Consider the following 26,671-nt stretch of genomic DNA (forward strand, 5'->3'; position numbering starts at 1 on the left):
CAATCATTTGCAATCAAGTCAATGATGTCGCTGTAAATGAAGTGTCCCCAACTAAGCAAGCCAGAGGCGACAGCGGCAAGGAACCAAAACTCCATTGGTGACAGAATGGAGAAAAAACCTTGGGAGAAACCAGGCTCAGTCGGGGGGCCAGTTCTCCTCTGAACAGACGAAACCAGCAGTTCAATTCCAGGCTGCAGCAAAGTCACACTGTGCAGAAGAATCATCTGTTTCCTGTAGTCTTGTCCCAGTGGTCGTCTGAGACAAGGTCTTTACAGGGGATTTGTCTCTGGGGCTCTAGTCCTGGTCTCCACTGTCTTTCAGGGCTGCAGAGGTCCTTTCTAGGTGCTGATCCACCATCTGGGCTGGATACGTACTGGATCCGGGTGACTGCAGTGACCATCTGACTTGGATACAGACTGGATCTGGTGGCTACGGTGACCTCGGAATAAGAGAGAAACAGACTAATATTAGCGTAGATGCCATTCTTCTAATGATGCAGCAAGTACATCGGGTGTTATGGGAAGTGTTCCCGGTTCCGGTTTACTTAAATAATGCAGCCTAAAAATCCTTTAACGGATTTGGATATTAGAAGTGTATTAGTGTGTTATGTGTAAGCCAGGTTAAAGAGATGGGTCTTTAATCTAGATTTAAACTGCAAGAGTGTGTCTGTTAGGTAGGTTATTCCAGAGTTTAGGAAATAGGAAAAGCCCGCAGTTGATTTAGATATTCTAGCTATTATCAAATTGCTACAATACTTGATTTGTTTCACCATTGCCCTACTTAATTTTATCTATTAGACAGCACATTTTAGAGAATAACATTAATTAAAAGCAAAGAAATCACAAGAGAAACACAATTATGTTGCGTAGATGATAAATTATATGATTGAGCAAACTGGATCTGTGTTTTCCAACTGTTTTCAGTGAAAGCAGGTCCTCCAGCTTGTTTTTATTAGCATTTTATCAGCACCAGACACACCAAACAACAACAACAACTGAAGAAGGATTACTTAGTTAATAAATATGAATGTGCAATAAGCATGCTTTGTACAAATAAATATATATTTATTTATTTTTACCAAAGAACATTTGATCTGTTTATAACCTTTTAATCATCCTTTTCTTCTTCCTTCTCTGTAACATGGTTGCATGATGGCATATAGGACCACAAGTTGACATTGCTTAGACATCATACCAGATCATGCACATAAAAAAATCTTTCCATTGTGTGTGTATATATATATATATATAAAACAAACATGTAAGACGATGTTGTCTGAATGTAATTTCCACCACAATGCTGATATGATTCGTCTATCTGTGATCACTGCTGCAACTATTTTTTATGTTTGTAACCAGCAGATGGCTCTGGGGCCCCAAGTATTCGCCTAATGGATACTACCGCCAGTTTATACAATATAGTACAGCCTAATACTCAATATTCAATAGCAACTCTTCTATAATAATATGTTGGGATGAGCAGGAGCTAATGATTGACAGCTGATCACGTGCTAGAGTTTCTCTCTCATGTCATGATGGTGATGATGATGATGATGATGATGATGATGATGATGTGGAGTCTGAAGCTCACAAGCGTGAATCAGAGATAGAAGTGACTGAGTTGTTTCCTGGAGGGATGTGTGATTTTGTCTTCACCTTTGCTCTGAATTTGTATTATCGGTTGAAACGAAGTCAGTCCGGATGTTTACAGACTCTTGGGAACTTCTTCTGCGTCTGGAATATTTCCTTAATTACAATAGAAGGACGCGATTCTGGATTCATTAAGCAGGATTGACTGAAGGTAGAATTCGCAGCGCAAAATGTGCGAAAAAAGCGGCAACCACTTTGGAAAAGACGTTCTTCAGACAGAGCAGACAAAAAACACAGATGGAAACTTTGGTCATGTTGAAATCTCCGAATGCAGAGACACGAACACTGTCTGTAACACTCGTTTATACCGGAGGCGATGGCTCATTGTGATTCTCTTTAGCTCTTATTCGCTGTGCAACGCGTTCCAGTGGATCCAGTATGGAATCATCAACAACATCTTCATGAAATTCTACAACGTCTCTTCATTCGCCATCGACTGGCTGTCAATGATCTATATGCTGACTTACATCCCCTTCATATTTCCAGTGACATGGCTGTTGGAGAGGAAGGGGCTGCGGGTGATCGCTCTGTTCGCAGCCTCGATCAACTGCGTGGGAAACGTGGATCAAAGTGGCCAGCGTTCAGCCAAACCTGTTCTGGGTCACTATGCTCGGACAGTTCACCTGTTCCTTTGCGCAGGTGTTCATTTTGGGAATGCCGTCTCAGGTCGCGTCCGTGTGGTTCGGATCTGATGAAGTGTCCACCGCCTGCGCCATCGGCGTTTTTGGAAATCAGGTGCGTAAAAGCGCACGGAGCGCATCGCTGCACTGCCACAGAAACACAGTCTACCTTCTTTTAAGTTACATTAATCAGCTGGACTAGATTACACCAAAAGCTCAGGTTTTCCCCGAACATGTCTGCACACGTAGACTGTGCGCCTCTTTTGCCATTTTAAGTGCATTTTGACAGCATAGAAACAACTAGAGAGAGCAAAGGTCGATGCAGTAAAATGTTTTGTTCATAGAAATGGCAGCGTGAATAAAATTTCAACAAGTTGTGAAAATACGAAGGATGCAAATTGGTTTTAATTGGGGGGTTAAAAACGAAACATTGTATATTCATTAGTTATACCTTTCATCTGCGTTTTCAAGCAGCATTCTAGTAGCCAGAAAGTTAGATTACTCTGTATAATAACACCGATATACACACATATGTACAGCCAGCTATTAAGAAGCTGTGATCTGGGTCAGCATTAAATTAAAATGGAGATGTTTAGGTGTGTTTAATGCAAATGACTAACCTTGGGCATACAGTCGCACATTTAGAATCCTCCAAATTCATTAATGTGCTAAGTTAAGAACATATTGATGTGCGTATGAATGTGTCGTGACTTGGTTAGAAAAGTTGTGAAAAGTTCTCCTGTGCAGGTAAATTTAAAATGATTCAGGCAGACTGTTAAAATGACCCGTGCTGTTTTTCTTCTGGAAGATGCACAAAACCAGACAATCACTTTTTTTTAGGTCAGTGAGACTGAGATTATGATGCAGTTGATTTTTTATGTCTTTCCCCTTCAGCTTGGCATTGCTATTGGTTTCTTGATCCCACCAATACTTGTGCCCAACGTGGATGACATGAATGAACTGGCTCAACACATCAGCATCATGTTCTACATCACAGCCGCTGTGGCCAGCCTCATCTTTCTGCTGGTCGTGTTTGGTAAGAACATCCACTCCAGCAGCATAAATGAAAAGCTAACAGGACTGATGTAGAGAGAAACGTTTTTAATCAGCATGTAAAATCTGTTAATAAAACCTACTCTGCTCTTTAACTTAAAAATGTGAGTGCACCACGATACTTTATGAAATAGCTCTTTAATTCATACACTCATGTCATCAGCTTAATTATGGATGCCAAAACCTGCTTACATACATGCATACATAGCATTTGATTATTTCATCATTTAGTCTTTAATTCTCTTGTTTTTGCATTTATTTATTTAATTTATGCAGGTTTGGTTCTTTCCATCTGTTGCTATAATTCTTAGATCCATTTTGAGATTTGCTTTTACAAAGTCATTTGTGTCTACTGAAGTAGTGACATATATGGAAATTTATTATAGGATTTGGTTTTGACTTCTTGGAGAAAACACAAGCAGAACCAATTTCTGTGGAAATCATTCAATAAATCCAATTTTATGTAGGAATGCAATAATTTACTTAAGTGGTGTTTACAAGCACTTAACTGCTCATGTATCATGACCTAGGCTCAATGCTTTGCCCTATGATGATAACCTTGATTGCAATCATTTTGTAAACAGGATCATGTTGACTGACATAATGTCCATTTCTGGTTTAATCAATTACTGTTTAGAGTTGTGTTTTTCAGTTTCTTTTGTGGTAATCAAGTTTTTGAATGTGCCATTCAGTTTTTCAGGAAAAGCCTGAAATCCCTCCGTCTCTGTCTCAGGTGGCGCTCAGAGACATGCCCACCACACAGTACTCATACTTGGCTTCAATTGCAAGACTTTTCTGCAACAAGCCCTTCATCCTCCTCCTCATTAGCTACGGTACACACTGCTAATTCATATACTTAATAACTTAAAACACATTCTGCCTTTGCATGTTTACCACAGTATTTCTGCAGTATTGTGCTTTTATTATCTAATAGTAGTATCCTCATATATAAATAAAAATATACATATATATATATACTTTGTTATATATATATATATATATATATATATATATATATATATATATATATATATATATATATATATATATAATATATATAATAACAGTGTCAAGGTCCAGAAAAGGTATGAAAGTTGTCACCAGAATACTCCATCTGCCATCAGACGTGCAATCTGGCTTATATGAAGCGACAGGAACACTTTTTGTATGCGAAGAAAACAAAAATAACAACCTTTTTCAGTAATTCCTTTGTCAACGGTCTCCTCTGTGCCTCTCCATATCACTGTATGCTGTGTATGCTCGTCTGTATCCTCCGCGCCACAAGGATGCAAAACAGCGCATCCTCGCACAGACGAGCATACACAGCATACAGTGATATGGAGAGACACAGAGGAGACCGTTGACAAAGGAATTACTATTTTTCTATTTTTCGCTTACAAAAAGTGTTCCTGTATAACCCAGATTGCACGTCTGATGGCAGATGGACTATTCTGACGACGACTTTCATACCTTTTATGGACCTTGAAACTGTTATTTACTTGGCAGTCTATGGGACAGTCTCAGGGCTCCTGGTTTTCATCCAAAATATGTTCCCAAGACGAATGGAGCTTTTACAGGTTTGGAACGACATGGGGGTAAATGATTAAAAGGGAGTAACCCTTTAACTTCAACATGAAACATTAGCATATTGCCCGCCCACTTGTTGGTCTTTCCCATTGGTTTGAATGAAAATGCAAATTCATTCTTTTGCCACTAGGTGCTGCTTTTGGAGTGGTAAAAATAGCTGTTTCCCCGGTAATGCTGTACACAAAGCAGCACTGCGCTCACAAACACTGCTTTATCAGGCATTACAGGCATGATGAAATGACCAATCAGAGAAATCACTGCAGATTAGCGTCATGCACAGGAGGGGTTTGGAAAAATGAATCGTTGAGCGAATCGTTCAGGAGTCGTTAATCAAGTAAGGTAAAAATAAATGCATATTATAAGCCAATGAAAGTGTTTTTTGACCTTGCATGCATGTCAACCTGTTGTTGGGGACTCCCAAAACCAAAATATGAACCTTTCATAACCCATAATAGGGGCACTTTCAATTATTTTAAGTCAAGATACCTTTATTTATATAGCACTTTATACTATACAGATTGTGTCAAAGCAACTTTACAGTGGTAAACAGGAAAATAATGTTTCAATAATGCTGAATGCAGCTGGTAAACAGTCAATTTTTCAGTCAAAGTCAGTTCATCATTGATTCAGTGATGTCATCTTCCAGCTCACTACAGTTCTCTTCCAATAGTGTCTGTGCATTCAAGTCCATAATATTGCCAAATAGTGTTCCCAACTAAGCAAGCCAAAGGTGACAGTGGAAAGGAACCCAGACTCCATTGGTGACAGAAATGGAGAAAAAAAAATATTTTAACATTTTATTTTAATATTTTAACACATTTTAATACTGTTTTAACTGGTAACTTACTGTATAGAATATAGAAAGCACAGCAGCTCATTTTGGACCAGAATACAGAGATAAATAAATAATTGTCGGTCAAACTATGTTTTTTTTTGTTCCATTTACTTCCACTTACTTGATATTCACATATTTTATATCGTAATAATGTCAGGTATATCCCAAATTCCAAAAGAAAGAAAGAAAGAAACATAAATCTGATAAATGTGTTGTTCTGGTTCTTCTGGATCTTAGTGCAGAACACAGTTGATCACTCAATTTTACTGCATCGTCTTTAGCTGTATGTTGGCATTAAGGAATTAGTTCTAAATTGTTTTTTATATATGACCTTAAGGGGATAACTTTTCAGTAGCTATTAAAAACTATAACTCCTCTTCTGCTGCTTATACATGTGGTGTGCTGCAGGGATCAGTCTTAGACCCTGTTTTGTTATCCCTGTATTCACCTCCATTAGCCATACTGTAAGCATTATACATACTTTTCACAAGTGTCAGATTTCATATCATATCCAGCTCATATTCCCATAAAATCAGATGAGAATATGTCCCTCCAGTCTTTGTTTGACTGTTTTAGTGATGGCAGAAAATCCACCCAGCTTGTGTTTGGTTTAGGGTTATTTTCTTTTTTGCTGTTTAAAATAATAAGTACATGTAACATGTAACTACGTCATGTTACAATAAAGGACCTATTGGTGTGATGGTAAGAAAGAAAGAAGTTCAGATAAATAGTGTGGTGGCAAACCATTCATTCTGACAGTTTAAACAAACAACTATACCTTAACTGCACTCTATACTCAATGGGGAGCCAGTGAAAGCTAGCCAAAACAGGTCTAATACTTTCCCTCTTTCTAATCCCCCTTAAAAGTCTGGCTGCACCATTATGGACCGGGAACTGGAGATGAGACAGAAAAAAAATCAGAGACCCCTAAATACAATGAGTTGCAATAGTCCAATCTCGATCAAATAAATGCACAGATAACGTAGTTTCTAAGTCCTTAAGTGGGAGGAAAGATTTAATTTTGGCAATCATCCTAAGCTGAAAGAATGCTGATTTGTTTTGCAAATTTCAGTGCTGGGTCAAAAATGACTCATAAATTTCTTGCTTGGGTGATTACAGTGTTGGTTATAGGACTTAACATTTTAGAGAGGATATTGGTACATTCGGATAGACCAATAACTAAGCCTAACCATAATTACATGTAGTTAATTAATATTATTCAGTACTTATTTGTGTAATTACACTGTATCAACATGGCCTTAAAATAAAGGGTAAAACAGAAACAAACAGAAAACCTCATACAGGTTCTGAATTCACATATACAGTATTTTGAGTCCTGTCCTGTACACATATTCAGAGTGACTGTCCAACAGGGGAGTGTTATTGTCAGATTTTAAAACTGATGTCAAAGTTTATGAGCGTTTAGCTTCTGATTAACCCAGTTTCCATCCAGTTTCTGAAATGTTTAGCTATTTGCTGCATCATATATTATATCAGCCTCCACCTTCCAGAAAACTCCACCTGTACAAGTGTTATTTTTTGTATCTTTGAGATATTTGAGTTTTCATTAATAGTTTGATTTAGTTCTCTTTTTTTTCTGTTTTCATTTTAGGTAAAGTTTTAATAATTTTGTTTTGTGTAGTTATCATGTTTAATAGATACATAACTATTAAAAATGACAACTACATATATAGTTTTTATTAATTGTTCTTTCAGTTTTAGTTTTAGCACTTTAAGTACTTAAAGTTAAACTAAATAAGTTTTAGTTAACTAAAATAATCATTACCTGCACAAAAAGTGTGGTTTCTGTTCCAAATATTTGGCTATGGTTGGATGCTGTTATACTGAATCCAAAATCAATTTAGACAAAATGTATTAGTTGCGTAGGATGTGTGAAACTTTATGCATGATTGGTGCTCCAATTTTTACGGAAATCTGCCTATTTATATTCTACAGAAATCAGAAATGTGTAATTTAAGTTCTTTGATGCATGTGAAATGTGCAGGACTGTCCCAAAAATGAAATTAAAATGGTCCACTTTCACAATTGAAAAGTTGCTTTGTCTTTAAAACTAAAGTCTCAATTCTGTGACACTAGAATCATAAAAAAATGTCTGTTTTCAACCAGGTCTCCCAGTTGGGCTGCTTAAACAACCAGATTGCAATACTTTTTCAATTCTGCCCTTAGTAATCTACACCTTTTCTAACCATCAATATGTCATTTTACCCAGTTTGAATCCTTTGATTTATCTTTATTTGACAGCGTGATTCTCCCTGTGCTTGTGTTTCCCAGGACTGAATGTGGGATGTTTCTACGCTGTTTCCACTCTGTTGAACAGAATGATAATAGAGCATTACCCTGTGAGTCCTGCTGTCAACATCCTTGAGTTCTTATCATCCTCATCCACTCTGCAGACACAGGATAGCAGTAGCTGAACCTCAAAATGATGCAAATGCACTCAAAAAAAGTATCACAGTATTACCTATTTGTTTTTTTTGGAAATGGTACGATTGTAATAGCATGGCATTTTCTGAAGTACAGTACCTTGAAGTACCATGTACATATCATGGTCAATGATTATGATAACTGTTCAGAACTATAGAAACATCCCCTTTTTATTTTGTGAAAAACATATAATGTGTCATGGTATAAGTTCACTGTGAATCTCTGAATCACATTCTCAGCAAATGCCCCATGAAATTCTGGCAGTAGTACTCAATTTCAGCTCAGACTCAGTGTATTGGGTTATCTAAACACTGTGGACTGAGGTGCATGAGAAAATGGTCTTACAGGGTGATATATTAAAGATATCTCAGATGTCATTATTGTCTGAAGCACAGGGTGAAGAGGTGAATGCTGGGAGAATTGGCTTGACTCTCGTCATCGCTGGCATGGTCGGCTCTCTGCTCTGTGGAATCTGGCTAGACAAGACCAAGACTTATAAGTAAGTCATGCATTTTCTATTGTTTTATTTCCCCATGAGGTCCACATATCATGATAGCAAAGTTTTTCATATCTTGGCATTCTTCTTCTTCACACAGATACGTAGGCACCTGTTGTATCCGTTGGCACTTCTTATTCTTATTCTTCGTCTTATTCTTCTATGGCAGCCCATAGAACCGCTTGTGGGAAAGTTATGAAATTTGGCACACAGATAGAGGACAGTGAGAACACTCACCATAGCAAATTTGGAGTCTCTAACTCAAACTCTCTAGCGCCACCACTTGTCCAAAGTTTCACTCATGTTTATGTTAATACCTTTTGAACCATAAGGCACAGAAGGAAAATTCTTTTTTTCCTCTGAATCTTTTGCTCATGCCGAATCAAATGAACACACAAAATTCAAAAATCGCAAGGTTTAGTTTTTTTTGCTATTTTTAAATGTTCAAAAAACCTACTCGTCCTAGACAGTTTGTCTGATTCTCACCAAAACTGGCTCAGGTCATCTTCAGAACATGCTGTCAAAAAGTTATGGAATCCAAGTTGATTCTTCAAACCGACGAAAAGTGCATAAAAATGGATGTGAGGGCTATATCTATATAGGCGTTATGTAACGGTTTGGCATATTGAGACCAAACTTGGTGTGTGTTATTACAAGCATGACCTGGGGCTACCTGCAGTGTTTCATCACAGTGCCACCTAGTGGTCAGGAGATATGAAAAATGGCTATTTTTGTTTATAACTGAATAGTTTGACCAAAAATCACAAAACTGGTCTCTTTAGATTCAGTGAAGCATTGATTGAACCATATCCAATTTTCCCATATCGGCCATTTTGAGCGTCGGCCATTTTTAACTTTCTAGTAAAATGCTATATTTTATGAACGCATTGACATATCATCAGGAAACTTGGTATGGTCATAAGCACAATGCCCAGAAGTAGCCTAAGAAATTTCGAGCCAGCGCCAAAAAAATCGAATATTCACATGATTATAACTTTGGGTGTGTTCAACTTATTTTCACGGGAGTAACCTTTTTAGACTCCTGAATTCTTGACGAGTCCAGCAATACCAAACATGCCAGGTTTTGCCTTATGGTTTGTGCAACGTTGCATTTTAGTGCTTAACATTTGCCAATATCTAAAAAAAAAAGTTACGTTACTCCGATCGACACGAAACCACCGTAGGAAATTCGAAAACATAGCATGCCAGCTATATGGTAATACCCAATTGCCAAAATTTTGATAGTTAGTGGCAAATAAATGCAAACAAAGTCAGCAATCAGTAATTTTTTCTGTTCTCATATATAAAACGCCAAAACAAAATGAGATATTTTCACCAAATTTGACGCACGTGTATGGGCACACTCAAAGGACACATACAGAATTTGGTGGGATTGTGCCTCTTAAAGGCGCTATAATTGAACAAAACATGAAATTGCTATTGACTACAATAGATTATTATGATAAAAAATGCTATATTTAATGAATGCATTAGTGTACCATTACGAAACTTTGTATGTAACATCTAGACCATGACCTGAAAGTACTCAAACAGTTTTCAGACAGTGCCACCTTGTGGTCAAAAGTTATAATAAAATTTCAAATAAATGCTTATAGTTTTCTATGAATTTTGCCTATTGTAATGAGACTGGTATTAAAAGATTCCATGGTTCATGCTGAGAACAGTGATACTAATGTTGCCATAGTCAGCCAAACTTTTTTTAAACCATTCTGATTTACTTTGAAAACCTACTTTTTCAAACTCCTCCTGGACCATTGGTCTGATTTTCACTCAAATAGAATCATATCATCTTCAGACCATGCTGACACAAAGTTATTGATTTGAGGCATGATGCCAGCAACGAATTTGAGGCATGATGCCAAAATGTCACTGACACCAAATTTTGTGTGTGACATTGCCAACTCACACAAAACACACCAAAATGATTTGATTACAGTTCAGAGGTGTAAACAGAAAATTATTGGAGTACCTTTTACAAGAAAATACTATTTAAATTTTCAACCTAATTAATCAGTCTGTTACTTGCCTTTATTTATTTATTTATTTATTTATTTTGCTAAATTTACTAGCAATTTCTGAGGGTAAATTGTTTCAAATTAAACCTTCAAATTTTTTTTTCAAGTGTAGATCTTTGATAGAGTGACTTTTCTCCCCAAGACTTTCCCTCCAGTAAATTGTTAAAACTCTTAACTTTGACACATGTTGAGCAGCAGAATGTCTGTAATGCGCTTTTCTCTATAACAGAGCCTTGGGTTCTCCTAATCTCGTCATGTGTGAGAGGATTTACCAGGACGGATCAGCGGTTACTGGGTTTATTAATGACCTTGATTCAAGAATGGGTTTATGGAAAACACTCTTTGGTCTTTACTCTCAATCCTAAATATGTGTTTACACGCTTTTAGAATACCAATAATTAATCATTGTAACTGAAGTTATTTCAGTCCTGTCACAGTAAGCTTGGACTTAATTTACTTGTAATTTGAGTAGCAGCTGAGTAAATTCTGGTTGTAACAGTGTACCGTGTTTGCAAATCACACACTGTACTTGAAATAAATGTTTTGATCAAATATTTTGTTAACCCCACTAAATTCTAAATGTTTCAAGGTTGAGCATGATGGGTTGAAGTCAAGAGCACTCTAAAAATGCCTTAGTCTACGTAAGTGTCTAAATATCAGTCCACCACACTCATCATTTTGAGTCAATATTGTTGTGCTTTGTGCCAAGAACAATATTTTTCAGTAATCAATTAATCAATGTTTTTTTTTTCATAACAGAGTAAAACAATTGAGCGTTCTAAGGCCAATAGAAATGTAATACAGTGAAACTGCAACATAGGCTTATTGAAAAAACATGCCTCTACCAAGATTTTTGCAAAACTCCTAAAAACATACCAATAAATAAAATTCACTCCAGTTTCCAGCTGAAATGAAAACTACAGGCAGTAAAATACCTACAATTTTTATTCCTTTTCACACAAATTATAATTAGGAAGTCTGTCACATGTTGGTGTCTGTTTAGTTCCTGTTTGTCCTTATTTGGTTCTGTTCCAGGGTTCTGAAATATTCGGTGTCTGAGATATTTGGTGTCACTGGGCACCATACATGAATATTCATGAGTTTCCTGTTTTGCATTAAAGCGACTGTAAATATTAGTGTGTTGTCACTGGATCATATATATATATATATATATATATATATATATATATATATATATATATATATATATATATATATATATATATTTAAACAATGTAAATAATAGGTTTGTTCAGTGATGTCATTTTTTTTTTTCAGAGTAGGAAGAAAATAAACCTTAAAAATGAAAAGGGCCCAAGACCTCTAATTACCATCACTGCATTAGAAAAAACACATATATTTAATAAACTAAACAACAAACAAGATTAAATGCATTTACATTTTTCACTTAATCATTTAGCAGATGCTTTTATCCAAAGTGACTTACAAATGAGAACAATAGAAGCAATCAGACCAACGAGAGAACAACAACGGTATACAAGTGCCATGACAAGTCTCAGTTAGTCTAGCACAGTACACATAGCTATGTTTATATATATATATATATATATATATATATATATGGAATGGAATATATGAATGGAATAGAACAGAACAGAATAGAATGGGTAAGTGCTAGTATTAGTTGGTCAGGTACTGGTGAAAAAATGTCTTTAGATGTTTTTTTGAAAATGGCTAAAGACTGTTCGAATTGAGATTGGGAGGTCATTCCACCAGCTGGGCGCAGTCCAGGAAAAGGTGGGATGGCACCACAAGGTGCCATTCACTTGCAGAACGCAAGCTTCTGGAGGGAGCATAAGTCCGAACTAGCGAGTTTAGGTATATTGGTGCAGCGTCAGTGGTCGTCTTGTAGGCAAGCATCAGTCCCTTGAAGATGCCCATCTTTCTGAGGGTGGACAGGAGAATCTGGTGGTTAACTGTGTCAAAAGCAGCAGACAGATCCAGCAAGATGAGTACTGAGGATTTGGAAGCTGCTCTCACCAGTCGCAGGGCTTCAGTAACCGAGAGCAGGGCAGTCTCAGTTGAGTGCCACTCTTGAAGCCAGACTGGTTGCTGTCCAGAAGGTTGTTCTGTGCAAGAAACATAGAGAGTTGGTTGAACACAACTTGCTCAACTGTCTTTGCAATGAATGGAAGAAGGGATACCGTCTAGTACAAACCCGATTCCAAAAAAGTTGGGACACTGTACAAATTGTGAATAAAAACAGAATGCTATGATGTGGAAGTTTCAAATTTCAATATTTTATTCAGAATACAACATAGATGACATATCAAATGTTTAAACTGAGAAGAAAATGTATCATTTTAAGGGAAAAAAATAAGTTGATTTTAAATTTCATGGCATCAACACATCTCAAAAAAGTTGGGACAAGGCCATGTTTACCACTGTGTGGCATCCCCTCTTCTTTTTATAACAGTCTGCGAACGTCTGGGGACTGAGGAGACAAGTTGCTCAAGTTTAGGAATAGGAATGTTGTCCCATTCTTGTCTAATACAGGCTTCTAGTTGCTCAACTGTCTTAGGTCTTCTTTGTCACATCTTCCTCTTTATGATGCGCCAAATGTTTTCTATGGGTGAAAGATCTGGACTGCAGGCTGGACATTTCAGTACCCGGATCCTTCTACTACACATCCATGATGTTGTAATTGATGCAGTATGTGGTCTGGCATTGTCATGTTGGAAAAGGCAAGGTCTTCCCTGAAAGACACAATGTCTGGATGGGAGCATATGTTGTTCTAGAACTTGGATATACCTTTCAGCATTGATGGTGCCTTTCCAGATGTGTAAGCTGCCCATGCCACACGCACTCATGCAACCCCATACCATCAGAGATGCAGGCTTCTGAACTGAGCGCTGATAACAACTTGGGTTGTCCTTGTCCTCTTTAGTCCGGATGACATGGTTGTCCCAGTTTTCCAAAAGAACTTCAAATCTTGATTTGTCTGACCACAGAACAGTTTTCCACTTTGCCACAGTCCATTTTAAATGTGCCTTGGCCCAGAGCAAAACACCTGCGCTTCTGGATCATGTTTAGATATGGCTTCTTTTTTGACCTATAGAGTTTTAGCCGGCAACGGCGAGTGGCATGGTAGATTGTGTTCACCGACAATGTTTTCTGGAAGTACTCCTGAGCCCATGTTGTGATTTCCATTACAGTAGCATTCCTGTATGTGATGCAGTGCCGTCTAAGGGCCCGAAGATCACGGGCATCCAGTATGGTTTTCTGGCCTTAACCCTTACGCACAGAGATTGTTCCAGATTCTCTGAATCTTTGGATGATATTATGCACTGTAGATGATGATAACTTTAAACTCTTTGCAATTTTTCTCTGAGAAACTCCTTCCTGATATTGCTCCACTATTTTTCCACAGCATTGGGGGAATTGGTGATCCTCTGCCCATCTTGACTTCTGAGAGACACTGCCACTCTGAAAGGCTCTTTTTATACCCAATCATGTTGCCAATTGACCTAATAAGTTTCAAAATCGTCCTCCAGCTGTTCCTTATAAGTACATTTAACTTTTCTGGCCTCTTATTGCTACCTGTCCCAACTTCTTTGGAATGTGTAGCTCTCATGAAATCCAAAATGAGCCAATATTTGGCATGACATTTCAAAATGTCTCACTTTCAAACTTTGATGTTATCTATATTCTATTGTGAATAAAATATAAGTTTATGAGATTTGTAAATTATTCCATTCCTTTTTTACTCACAATTTGTACAGTGTCCCAACTTTTTTGGAATCGGGTTTGTAGTTTTCTAAAAGTGCTAGATTTAGAGAGGGTTTTTTAAGCACTGCATGGGCTTACCTGAGCCTGCTTAAATGCTGAGGGAAATGTACCAGAGTGAAGAGAGGTGTTCATAATGTGAGTAAGTGAAGGTATGACTGACGAAGAAATGGCTTTAAGGAGGTGAGTGGGGATAGGATCAAGTGGACAAGTAGTAGGATGATTGGAAAGGATACGTTTGGAAACGTCCATCTCCGAGATTGGAGAGAAGGAGGAGAGAGAGTGTGTATTAGTCGTTATGAAGTTATCAGTCTGCGGTGTGGAAAATTGGTCACTGGTGGTTCTTGTTTTATTTGTGAAGAGAATTGCAAAGTCATCAGCTGTAAGAGTTGATGAAGGAGGAGGAAGAGGAGGACAGAGAAGAGAAGAGAAAGTTTCGAAAAGTGTGCAAGAGTCAGAACAGTTGCTAATTTTGTTGTAATAGTATGTTGTTTTAGCAGTGGAGACATTTGCAAAGAAGGAAGAGAGGAGTGACTGATACACACTAAGGTCGGTAGAGTTTTTTGATTTGCGCCATTTCCTCTGTGCAGCCCAGAGTTTAGAGCGATGTTCACAGAGAACATCGGAAAGCCAGGGGGCAGAGGGGGTAGTGCATGCTTGTCTGGATGAAAGTGGGCAAAAGTTGTCTAAACAAGATGTTAGAGTGGAGCAAATGGAGCTAAAACCTCTATTAATTCTAAATGACAACTATTTACACAGTCACATACATATTTAATGTAATCAGGAGCCAGGGATTATGGGTTTCCATCAGCCACAATGCTTGGTAGAAGATTTATGAAGGTCTTTTCAACTCAACTGTACCATTACACCAATCAGTGCACTATATAAATCAGTGCTGTTGTTGTCTTGTTGCTTGGCAAATTGGATTGAAGAGTTGGTTTGTTTTTAAAATGTAAACGGTTTCTATCAATGAAAGCACAAGTTTAATTAGGCAAAGCATAAATAACCCTTTTAAACAACATGTGTCTTACGCTCTCAGATTATACGGCACTAAAACTGAACAAATAAAGACATTTTGAATATCCTTTGAGATACGAGCAGCATTTGCCTCATGTAGAAACTTTCCTGTTTGTAGAATATTGATTAGCAAATGTGTTCCCTGTTTCCAGAGTTATCATCCACCTCCTGATATTAATAGATGGTGATTGTTATGTAACACTGTTGCTCATATATTTGTCTGTGAATGCATTCTTTCCGTATCCATCACGAAGGCTCTTCACTGTAGTGGTCTCTCTTATCTCTTGTGAAGCGCTGGTTTGAAAACTGCCTGTTCAATGAGCACACATCATCCTGGTGCTTGTAATCGGCTCAGAATCATTTGAGTCAGAATTGCCCCCGGCAGATCCCAGCAGCAGCGGTGAAGTGGGACATTTTCTTACGCGTGGTTGTACTGAATGGCTTCATAATACATTGTTTATTTAGAGGGAGCTAAAGACACAAAAGACCTACTTACATGTACAGGAATTTTGTTTTTCTACTGAGGCTGGTTATGATTAAGAAATATATGCTTTTCCTAGAAATATGTGTGGATGTGTGCCATAGCGGTCTGTTGGATTCTTCAGACATGAGACAAATCGCGTCCCATAACTTAACATTTCCACTTCAATATTCATCACACACGATCACTACAAGGTTCTCAACACAAATCTACCATTTAGTTTGGTTTTCTCTTTTTTTGATAAAAATTGACATTTCGTCATCACGCACTCCTGCAGAATGAGGCTGTTCTCAATAACTCAATACCTATATTCAGTTTAGATGAAAATCCATATTTAACTAAGTGATATATGTGCGTATCTTTAAAGTAACATAGCGACCATATTCTGACAGAAATAACAGGTTCATTTTGAAAATATACCTTTTCTACTGTAAGGTTTTACATCTTTGACTGTGTCTCTACATCTTGTAAACACTGTCAAATTCAATTAATTTTATTTTATTTCTAAAATCAGGCAAAATCAAAACCACTCTTCATCGTGCCTTGATATTGGCTTTTTTTCTTTTCTTTTTTTTTCTCTCGTATTTCACCTCAGTTGTGTTACAGGAGATAGACAAGGATGATGAGATGCAGATCTAGTTGAACAATTTATTAACAGAATAAAAGGGAATCCAAAAATGGCAAGAAACAAACACAACAGCTTTACACATGACATGCAAAGACAATACCGGACAAGGAACTAAGGAAATTGAGGGCATGTAAATACATAGAAAAATAAGAAACTTATCAAGACACTAGGGCTGTAATGGTATGAAAATTTCCTATCATGATTAGTGACCAAATTTATCATGGTTATCAGTATTATCATGGTATTGTTAAAATGTGATGGAAATGTTCAAAAGCACTGACACATCAGTCACTTCAAGTTTTATATTTAAAATCAACAAACAACAAATAAAATTACTTTTTGTTTGCATAATCACTAAAACAATAACATTACCTGTTATGTCTGGATTTTAAATGACAACATGACTGACAACAGTTTCTCTAATAACGCTTAAAGCTTAGAAAAAAGGTAAACCTCACATTTCAGCCTTTAAATAAAGAAAAGGGTTAAAGGGATAGTTCACCCAAAAATGAAAATTATGTCATTAATGACTCACCCTCATGTCGTTCCAAACCCGTGAGACCTCCGTTCATCTTCGGAACACAGTTTAAGATATTTTAGATTTAGTCCGAGAGCTTTCTGTTCCTCCATTGAGAATGTATGTACGGTATACTGTCCACGTCCAGAAAGGTAATAAAAACATCTTTAAAGTAGTCCATGTGACATCAGAGGGTCCGTTAGAATTTATTGAAGCATCGAAAATACATTTTGCTCCAAAAATATCAAAAAATACGAATTTATTCAGCCTTGTCTTCTCTCCCGGGTCTGTTATGAGCGCGTTCACAGCACTGCAGTTTAGTGATATCCGGTTCACGAACGAATCACTCGATGTAACCGGATCTTCTTGAACCAGTTCATTCACCAAATCGAACTGAATCGTTTGAAACGGTTCGCGTCAACAATAAGCATTAATCCACAAATGACTTAAGCTGTTAACTTTTTTAACATGGCTGACACTCCCTCTGAGTCAAAATAAACCAATATCCCGGAGTAATTCATTTACTCAAACAGTACACTGACTGAACTGCTGTGAAGAGAGAACTGAAGATGAACACCGAGCCGAGCCAGATAACGAACGAAACATTGACTCGTTCTCATGTCAAGAACCGTTTCTGTCGGACGCTTCCAGTTCGAGAAGCGAGGAGCTGATGATACTGCGCATGCGTGATTCAGCGTGAAGCAGACTGACACAAAGCGCGTCTGAACCGAGTTGGTTCTTTTGATGATTGATTCTGAACTGATTCTGTGCTAATGTTATGAGCGCGGGTAAACCGAAGGCTTGAATCAAGGGCAATCATCGCCAATGAAGTCATTACGTTGAGCGCAAAAGAACTGGTGAACCGTTTTCGGCAACCGGTTTATTGAATCAAACTGTCCGGAAAGACCCGGTTCGCGGAGAAGAACAGAACTTCCCATCACCTACCGGTGATCCGAAAACCAATGCAACCAGTTCTTGACTCGAGAACGAGTCAATGTTTCGTTCGTTATCTGGCTCGGCTCGGTGTTCATCTTCAGTTCTCTCTTCACAGCAGTTCAGTCAGTGTACTGTTTGAGTAAATGAATTACTCCGGGATATTGGTTTATTTTGACTCAGAGGGAGTGTCAGCCATGATAAAAAAGTTAACAGCTTAAGTCATTTGTGGATTAATGCTTATTGTTGACGCGAACCGTTTCAAACGATTCAGTTCAATTTGGTGAACTGGTTCAAGAAGATCCGGTTACATCGAGTGATTCGTTCGTGAACCGGATATCACTAAACTGCAGTGCTGTGAACGCGCTCATAACAGACCCGGGAGAGAAGACAAGGCTGAATAAAGTCGTAGTTTTTGATATTTTTTGGACCCAAAATGTATTTTCGATGCTTCAAAAAATTCTAACAGACCCTCTGATGTCACATGGACTACTTTGAAGATGTTTTTATTATCTTTCTTGGACGTGGACAGTTTACCGTACATACATTCTCAATGGAGGAACAGAAAGCTCTCGGACTAAATCTAAATATCTTTATACTGTGTTCCCGAAGATGAACGGAGGTCTTACGGGTTTGGAACGACATGAGGGTGAGTCATTAATGACATAATTTTCATTTTTGGGTGAACTATCCCTTTAAGTCAAAATGATAATTGATTAATAAATTATTATATGTGTTTTATCTGCTCCATAAATAAAAAAATTATTTAAATAACTTATCAGTTTAAATGTGTAGAATCCACATAAGCTTGTTTTTCATCAACTGGTCAAAATTTACAGCAGGGCATGCAAATTCTGTCTGTTTTCGGCCAGACAGAAACTGCTGCAAACAGACTGAATGTGAATGTAAGTCTCTGTAAATCCACTCTCTGACAGCAGGTGGCACTGATGGAACAGCAGAATTACAGCTGTTTTCCATAACCTCCATGGACTAAGCACCATTGCGATTAAAACATTACATTACATTAGGTATTACATGGAGTGAAGTGGACAACAAAATTCCATCAAATAATTTCTGAAGACAGTCAGAATCTTTAGAGGTACATTCATATAATTAATTAATTAATATATTCATTTGTATAATTCCCTTAACCCTCCCATCTTTTCCTCCCTGTTTTCACTCAAAATGAAACTACTCTGCATGCTGTGCGCATGTGAGACTGTTACTTGAAAAAAAAACTGTGCTTTATGCCAGAGAGCATTTATTTATCCTCAGTTATTCAAATCGCGGCAACCATATATGGTTATAATGTTCATTAAAATTTGAAACGGTAATACTAACCATGGGGAATTTTATCAGGATTCAACATCAAACTGATAATCATTACACTTACATCCCTACAAGACACAGATGAACATAATCAATCAACCCCGAGAGGACAACGGGGCTTTGGACGACCTCCATGGTTGGAATAAACTTAGGGAGGCTCCCATGGCCGGGATGCTGCATCTTGTAAACTGGACTGGCAGAAATGACAGACCTTGGAACCTGGACGAGACCAGTGAGGGAGGAAGGATTCTGGAAGGGACCAGGATCTTACACTAGCCAGACGGGCCTGACAGAGGAAGAGCTTTGAGGTTGGGGAAACATGTGGGACTCCACTCCAGGATGTTGAACTGGATTACTGTTCCTTCTGGAACTGACATTGTGGCTGCCTCTAGCTCCGGAAAAGACATGGTAACAGGCTCAGGCTCCAGGACGAACATGGCTTCCGACTCTAGCTCAGTGATGAATATCTCTACTGGCAGAATGTCCATGGCGAGCATGGACTCAGGCTCTGGGTATGTGGTGGGTGCATGGTGGTCAATGCCAAAATAGGGAGCCAGCAGAGCAGGAGGCCAGGGGGGAGCTGACAGGACAAAAGACCGTCTCAGCAGAGCTGGAGACCACCACAGCGGAGCAGACAGGGCTGAAGATGGCCATGGTGGAGAAGATGGAGTTTAAAGACCACCACATCAGAGCTGATGAACACCAATACAGAGCAGGCAGGACTGCAGACCACCACATCAGAGCTGATGGAGCTGAGAAACTCCAAAGGCCATCAAGACGAAGCTGATGGAACAGGAGACCACCAAAACAGAGTTGATGAAGCTGAAGACCAGCAAGACAGAGCAGATAAAGCAGAAGACCACCACGTTGGATCAGCCAGAGCTAGAGATGACCAATAGAAGACCATCACAGAGGAACAGGTTGGACTAAGACTGACAGCACAGAGAGGTTAGAAATGGCCTCTGTGGTTGTGACAGAACAGGCACAGAGTTTGAGAACACCCTCCTTGGCTGTGACAAAACAGGCAGGGAGTTGTGGAGGACCTGGAGTAAGTGGCACTGTCTCTGGAGGATCAGGATCAGACGCCGCCACCTCGGGAGGATCTGGAGCAGACGGTGCCACCTTGTGTGCAGACCAAACACTCAGAATGCCAGTGGCCTTTTCCTGGGAGCACTGCAGATGGTGAAAGGACCTCTGAGACCACCTGACTTAGATGTGCTTGAAACACGGTGCTTGAGAGCGCAGAGGCTGTGGGGATGCTGGCCACTCATACCGACCTTACCGATGGGTCCCTCCCAGCAACAGCTTACCAACAGCCGAAGACCATGAGTGACAAAGACTGACTGAAACACTGGGCTATACACACACACAGAAGCTAACAAAGAAACTAGACACACCTGGTAATACAATCAAGGGGACCAATGACGCAAAAGGGTTACAAAGGAACTACAAAAACAGGACACTGGAAGTACAATTTAAAAGTCCAAACAAACTGAGAACATGTAATAAGCACGCAAACGAAAACACTGATATATGTTATCTTGAGCTCGGATGCCTGAAGTTTCATGAGCTTGTCTGCTCAATCAGTCCTGCTTGATAATGGTAATCAAACTTTACGAACTCAAGCTCTGAGTAAGAACCCCCCCTCTATGGATGTACGCTGTGGAGGAGGAAAAAGAATAGAGAAAGAAAAGAAATGGAAGAGGAGAAGGGGAGGCAGAGGGATGATTGTCGCTGGGACGGAGCAGCGGCTTCTCCTTATATACGCTCACACTGATGATTGACAGGAATGAAAGATTAGGTTCCTCTCGAACCTATGTTTGGAACTTCATTTAGTAACATTAGTTCTGAGAAATAATTATATAAAATAATTTTGATGACAAACTTTTGCTCAGGTAAAGTCAACAAACTGTCATCCTGAGACGGAAGAGATGGATAGTTGCTAGGTCCATTGTATTTCTTGGTCTAGTATTCTGTCATGGTGCAATCAGGCAAAGATAAGTAGATGTGCATCTAGTTAAAACTTGAAAATTTAGTTAACAAAATTCAACAAAGAAAGGGAACCCACAAATGGTGAGAAACAACAAACTTAACAGCTTCACACACAACATGCAAAGACAATACCAGACAAGGGACTAAGGAAACTGCAGGCATGTAAATACACAGGAAAACAAGGAGCTTAACAAGACACAGGTGAACATAATCAATCAACTGATGAGTAAGTCTAGAAACAAAGGGGAAAAGGATGTAGGGACTACACATAGGAGCAGCAACCAAAACAGAACATAACAGATTATATGTGCATATATTTTGATATACTGATAGTGCTGACACCTGTGGAGTGCAGAAACATACAGTAAATGTTTTGAGAAAATGCCAAATGGAAAAGGCAGAAGATGTAGACCTACCCAAACTTAAATTATTGATTAATGATTACTTGACACATGCTTTTATTTCTGCACTTATGTACCTTGTCCCATTGAATGTATGAAGATGTTTAAAGATTAAACCATCAAGTAAACATGTTCTGTGAACTACATTATTACTATTGGAGTGAAGGACATATATTTTGGCAGTTTAACTTACTAATATTTGTCTTGCCAGGCAGACGACGCTCACAGTGTATCTGCTGTCGTTTGTGGGGATGGTGATCTATGCTTTCACCCTGAACTTGGGTCATCTGTGGGTTGTGTTCCTCACATCAGGAGCGCTCGGGTAAGAGCTGCAGACAGTGACAAAAAACATGCAGGACACAGAAGTGTTGTGACATTTAAGGCACACAGCGGATTCAGATAACATTAGGGGATTCCTGGCGCGTCGCAACAGAATTCTCGGAAGAAGAAACAGGGTCCACAACACTCGACGGGGCAATAAAAACAAAGGGACAACGATAACAGCTGAGATATATCAACAATCAAATTAGCATTTTATCAACAGCTTTATAAATATCTCCCTCTTGCATGGGCATGCTACATTATTAATTAACATCATGCATATACTATAAGGTTAGCATTTTGTTTAGGGATAGTTGCCTGTAATTCTGCATAATTTACAGTTTTCACTATAGCAAGTACATGTAACAAGTGTAACTGTGTCACATTAAAATAATGTGTTACCAAAATGCAACATTCTGGAAGGAAAAGAGTTTGTGTCCGTTTAGTGAAAAGTTAAACTTTTCTCAGCTTTGTCCCAGTATATGCTTACATCACATTTCTTCCACTGCCAGTGCACGTGCACAAGTATAAAAACATGGCAGAATTTCACAACAAAAGTCCATTTCACTCTTAGAGACCAAACATCTAATAATGAAATATAGTAATTTATGAAAGATACTTTTGCCCCCAGTATGGTAGTTTCAGCGTCAACTAACTGAAACATGCTAGCCAGCCAAATCTATAGTTCATGATTTCTACACAGACTGACCATAAAGAAATTTTGTGGATCAACATCTAATTGTAGTTCAATCATTACAACTTTTGGAATAGTTTCACCATGTTAACTATGACAATACTGATACACAGACATGCTGCTGTTAGCATGTAAGATATGCTGCTGCTGCATGGATATGCATACATAAATCCCTTTGCAGATCTAGACAGGTGGTGCTGGGGGAGGTGGAGGGTTTCAGAGGAACTCTAGTGCCCTACAGGTCCAGCACACAGCCACCCCTGAACTTGACTATTGAAATATTGAGAATCAGCAGAGGCCAAGCAGCCTGTGTTATTTAGTGAACAATGTGATTATTATAGCATATAGCAGATTGCATGTAAAAGACCTATTAGCTTGCAACATCTAGAGTTTCATGAATGAACTAGATGTATATTTTTTATGTTTATGCGTGCTTATGGCTAACTGTTTTCAGTATAGATGCATACAATGCAGTAGTTTAGACCGGCTGATTCTTCAGTCTCTTCTGTCTTTGACTGCAGGTTCTTCATGACAGGTTATCTGCCGCTGGGCTTTGAGTTTGCAGTCGAGCTCACGTACCCAGAGTCAGAGGGAACATCTTCAGGGCTGCTCAACTGCTCAGCGCAGGTCATGCATCTTCTCTGCACTTTAAGATATGAGGATGAGTCAAATCTAAATAGACATTCAAGGGACCTGTTTCCATGCCTTACAGTACATAAACGCATGGTTGCAAGTTTAAAATTCTAACCTAATGATTTAATTAAAATGTCTGTTGACATAATGTGTGTTGATCAATGCATCAACTTAATATTTTCATTTATTCATTAAATATGCATGGCATGCTAAATAAGTTATGTTTAGCATGTGCTTTACTAGCTGTTAATTTGAACTAAAATGGAAATGGTTGATTCCAGTGCCACCATTTAACAATTGCCTTACTTTCTATCAAAAAGCAATCATTAGCAGTTTATTGAGGAAAAACTCTTAATACTTAATAGTGAAAATGTGTTCCCTAATCTAAAGTGATACCTAAAAATTTGTGTTTATACTATAAATGATTATGTTTCTCAAACTCAGTGTAGTTTGTTGGTTGAGGATAATTTCAGGAGCGCTTGAGAAGATACGGAGGTGTGTAAAGGTAACAGCATGTTTATGGTACATACATGCTCAGGATCTTTCTGGTGTATGCAGATGTTTGGAATTGCATTCACCATCATTCAAGGCAAAATCATCGATCACTTCAGCACACTGGCCGGAAACATCTTCCTCTGTGTGTTCCTCTTCATCGGCTCCATCATGACAGGTAGAAGCTCATCACATGACCACTAGATAACCGCTCCACTCATCTTCTGCACACGTGATGAATAGATCATAACTTCAGCATATTGCGTCACAGTGGCACATACACACACATGCAGGGTTTTATATAGTAATATGAAGGTACCATGAAAGCTCAGACAGTAGAGCAGTGGTGCTTGCAACACCAAGGTCATGGGTTCGATTCCAAGGGAATGCATGAACTGATGAAGTGTAAACCTTGAATTAAAGCATGTATCAAATGCATAAATGAAATTTAAAAAGTATGTTGCTCTTAACTTCAGGTTATGTCTCTCTGCCTCACAGCGCTTATAAAATCTGACCTGCGGCGACAGAAGGCCAACAGTCAGCCTCAGACACAAGTGATCGCTGTAAGTATGTTTTAGTTTGACCTCTCTCTCCTCACCCGGCCTGGACCATGCAGGCCTAGAGAGACCATCCGTCCGTTCTCAGAAGAAGAAAATCTTCTCTGGGTCAAAATTTTCAGTTAGCAGTCATTTAAGCAATGATGTTAAGAAATGTCTTTTATTTAATTTTGTAGCATTTCTGATTTGTGGCAGAATTACTATAGCATGATTTGTAATTCCTTACTGTTGTTAGAAATGACTCATGTTGTGGTAAAGAATAGCACACCGTTAAATCATTCTGTCCAGCCAAACCTAGCCAGTTTCTTTAAAGTGACCCACAGATCACTGGGGTCTGGAATAGAGTGTCAAATACAGGAAACAGGGTAGAAATTCAATAAGAAAAGAGAAGAACAACAGAAGAACTGATGAGTGCAAACAGATGATCAGATTGGATTAACAAAAATAAATAAATAAATAAATAAATAAAAAACTCAATGGGGCCATCTAGTGGTAAGAGCTCAAGGCTGGTGACAAGGATCCAGGATATCCCATGATGATCATTTGTGTAAATGTTTCAGTCGCCCAGTTATTGTAGTTATCCTTCAGCCCAGTGAAGTTGCTGCCAAACGTGAGTATTCTAGAGATGTGTGTCTGTGAATAAGCATGTAATAGATATGATTCTAAACAGATAGGAACTTTATTCACGTGCATAAAATGATATACTCTCTGCTAAAAAAAATCTGCCTGATTTTATTTTTTTAATGAAATGTGGTTGTACATTGAGTGTATATACACACAGTATATCAAATCTCAAAATATAAAATAAATAACCCACCAAATATAAAAATCTAACATTAAATATAATGAATTAACAAATTAAAATATTAAAAACAAATAAAAAAAAAAATAAAAAAAATATAAAAAATAAATAAATAAATAAATTATATATATATATATATATATATATATATATATATATATATATATAGTGACACGCACTTTACAAATAAAATTTGACTTGGCCATTTCTATCTATTACTTTTCTTGGTTCATTTGTACAGTTGTAATTTCTACAGTCAATTTCTCTCTGCATTAAGTGCAGTTTTTGTATGTTAGTTTATGTCAAAGTTATTATAGTCCGTTAATGAGGTACAGTAGTGAATGTGAACGGATGCTTAATTTACCATTTATTTCTTCTGTTCAGGACTCATCCGTACATCCCCAAGATGGAAAATTGTTAAAAGAGGTGAAGATGTAAAGACGGAAACCACTGGAATCACTCTCTCAAAGTGCATCACACCTCCATGTGAACCATCATCGCATAAATCCTACTGAACTTTACACAGACAATATCTGAACAATAACAGTTCAGTAGCACAACCAAAAGTACATTTTCTAACTTCACGTTGTAATATACTGTTGTTTTTCCTTCAGTAGCCTATTTAACCTAACCAGTAGTTAGTGCTCATTACAAAGCTCCCACATCACAACATTCAATGGGAATCATTTATGAAAACAAAAAGCACAAAAAATTGAAGGCCGTTGCATTCAATTCACACAAGTATGGATTTATGAACACTCCACATGAACCTGCTCGTGTTTCATGTTGTAATGTGTAATTTTCTACACCTTACGTGTATCGTGATGTTTGCACGATGGTTTGTTAGTTATGAGAACCAAATGTTTTTAGCACTAAGTACTAATCTAGTATAGAGTGTAACAGACACCTCTAGATCTGATTCAGGTGAGCTGGATGTTGATGCTGGACATCACTCTGTTATTATGGAAGGTCAAAGTCCCGCAATGAAACCAACTCAATATATGATGCTTTAAATGTGTGAGCGCTTGTGTGAAAGAACATCAGTGATCAATGGAGATGTGTGATGATACTCTCGTCTTATATAACGCACAACGGTGCAGAACACAGGAAATTAGAAAATAATTTACTTTGGGAACATCTGCGGTGGTTTATGTGTGTTGTAGTGTGCAGTGTAATGTGTGATTGATTACACTGAATGAAATCCAAGGTTTTCTCTTACTCATGTTGGACTGCTGATTTCAAAAACAGTATCTGTTTTGCTGAAGGAAAGAAGTTGTTAATTGCCAGAGAAACTGCGACAAACACATGATTCCTGTCTTCATCTGAGCTACATTACAACTTTTAGTTCAGTTCTCAGACCATTTGCATGTGTATGAGATTATTTGATGCCTAATCCTGATTTTAAG

General features: G+C 38.1%; 1 pseudogene; it reads left to right on the forward strand.

Annotated features, from left to right (window-relative positions):
- The first annotated feature begins 1,545 nt into the window (after positions 1-1,545).
- Positions 1,546-25,928, forward strand: LOC109107400 (annotated as a pseudogene).
- The last annotated feature ends 743 nt before the right edge of the window (positions 25,929-26,671 follow it).

This window comes from Cyprinus carpio, chromosome B17 (assembly GCF_018340385.1).
Source record: "Cyprinus carpio isolate SPL01 chromosome B17, ASM1834038v1, whole genome shotgun sequence".
Classification (NCBI taxonomy): domain Eukaryota; kingdom Metazoa; phylum Chordata; class Actinopteri; order Cypriniformes; family Cyprinidae; genus Cyprinus; species Cyprinus carpio.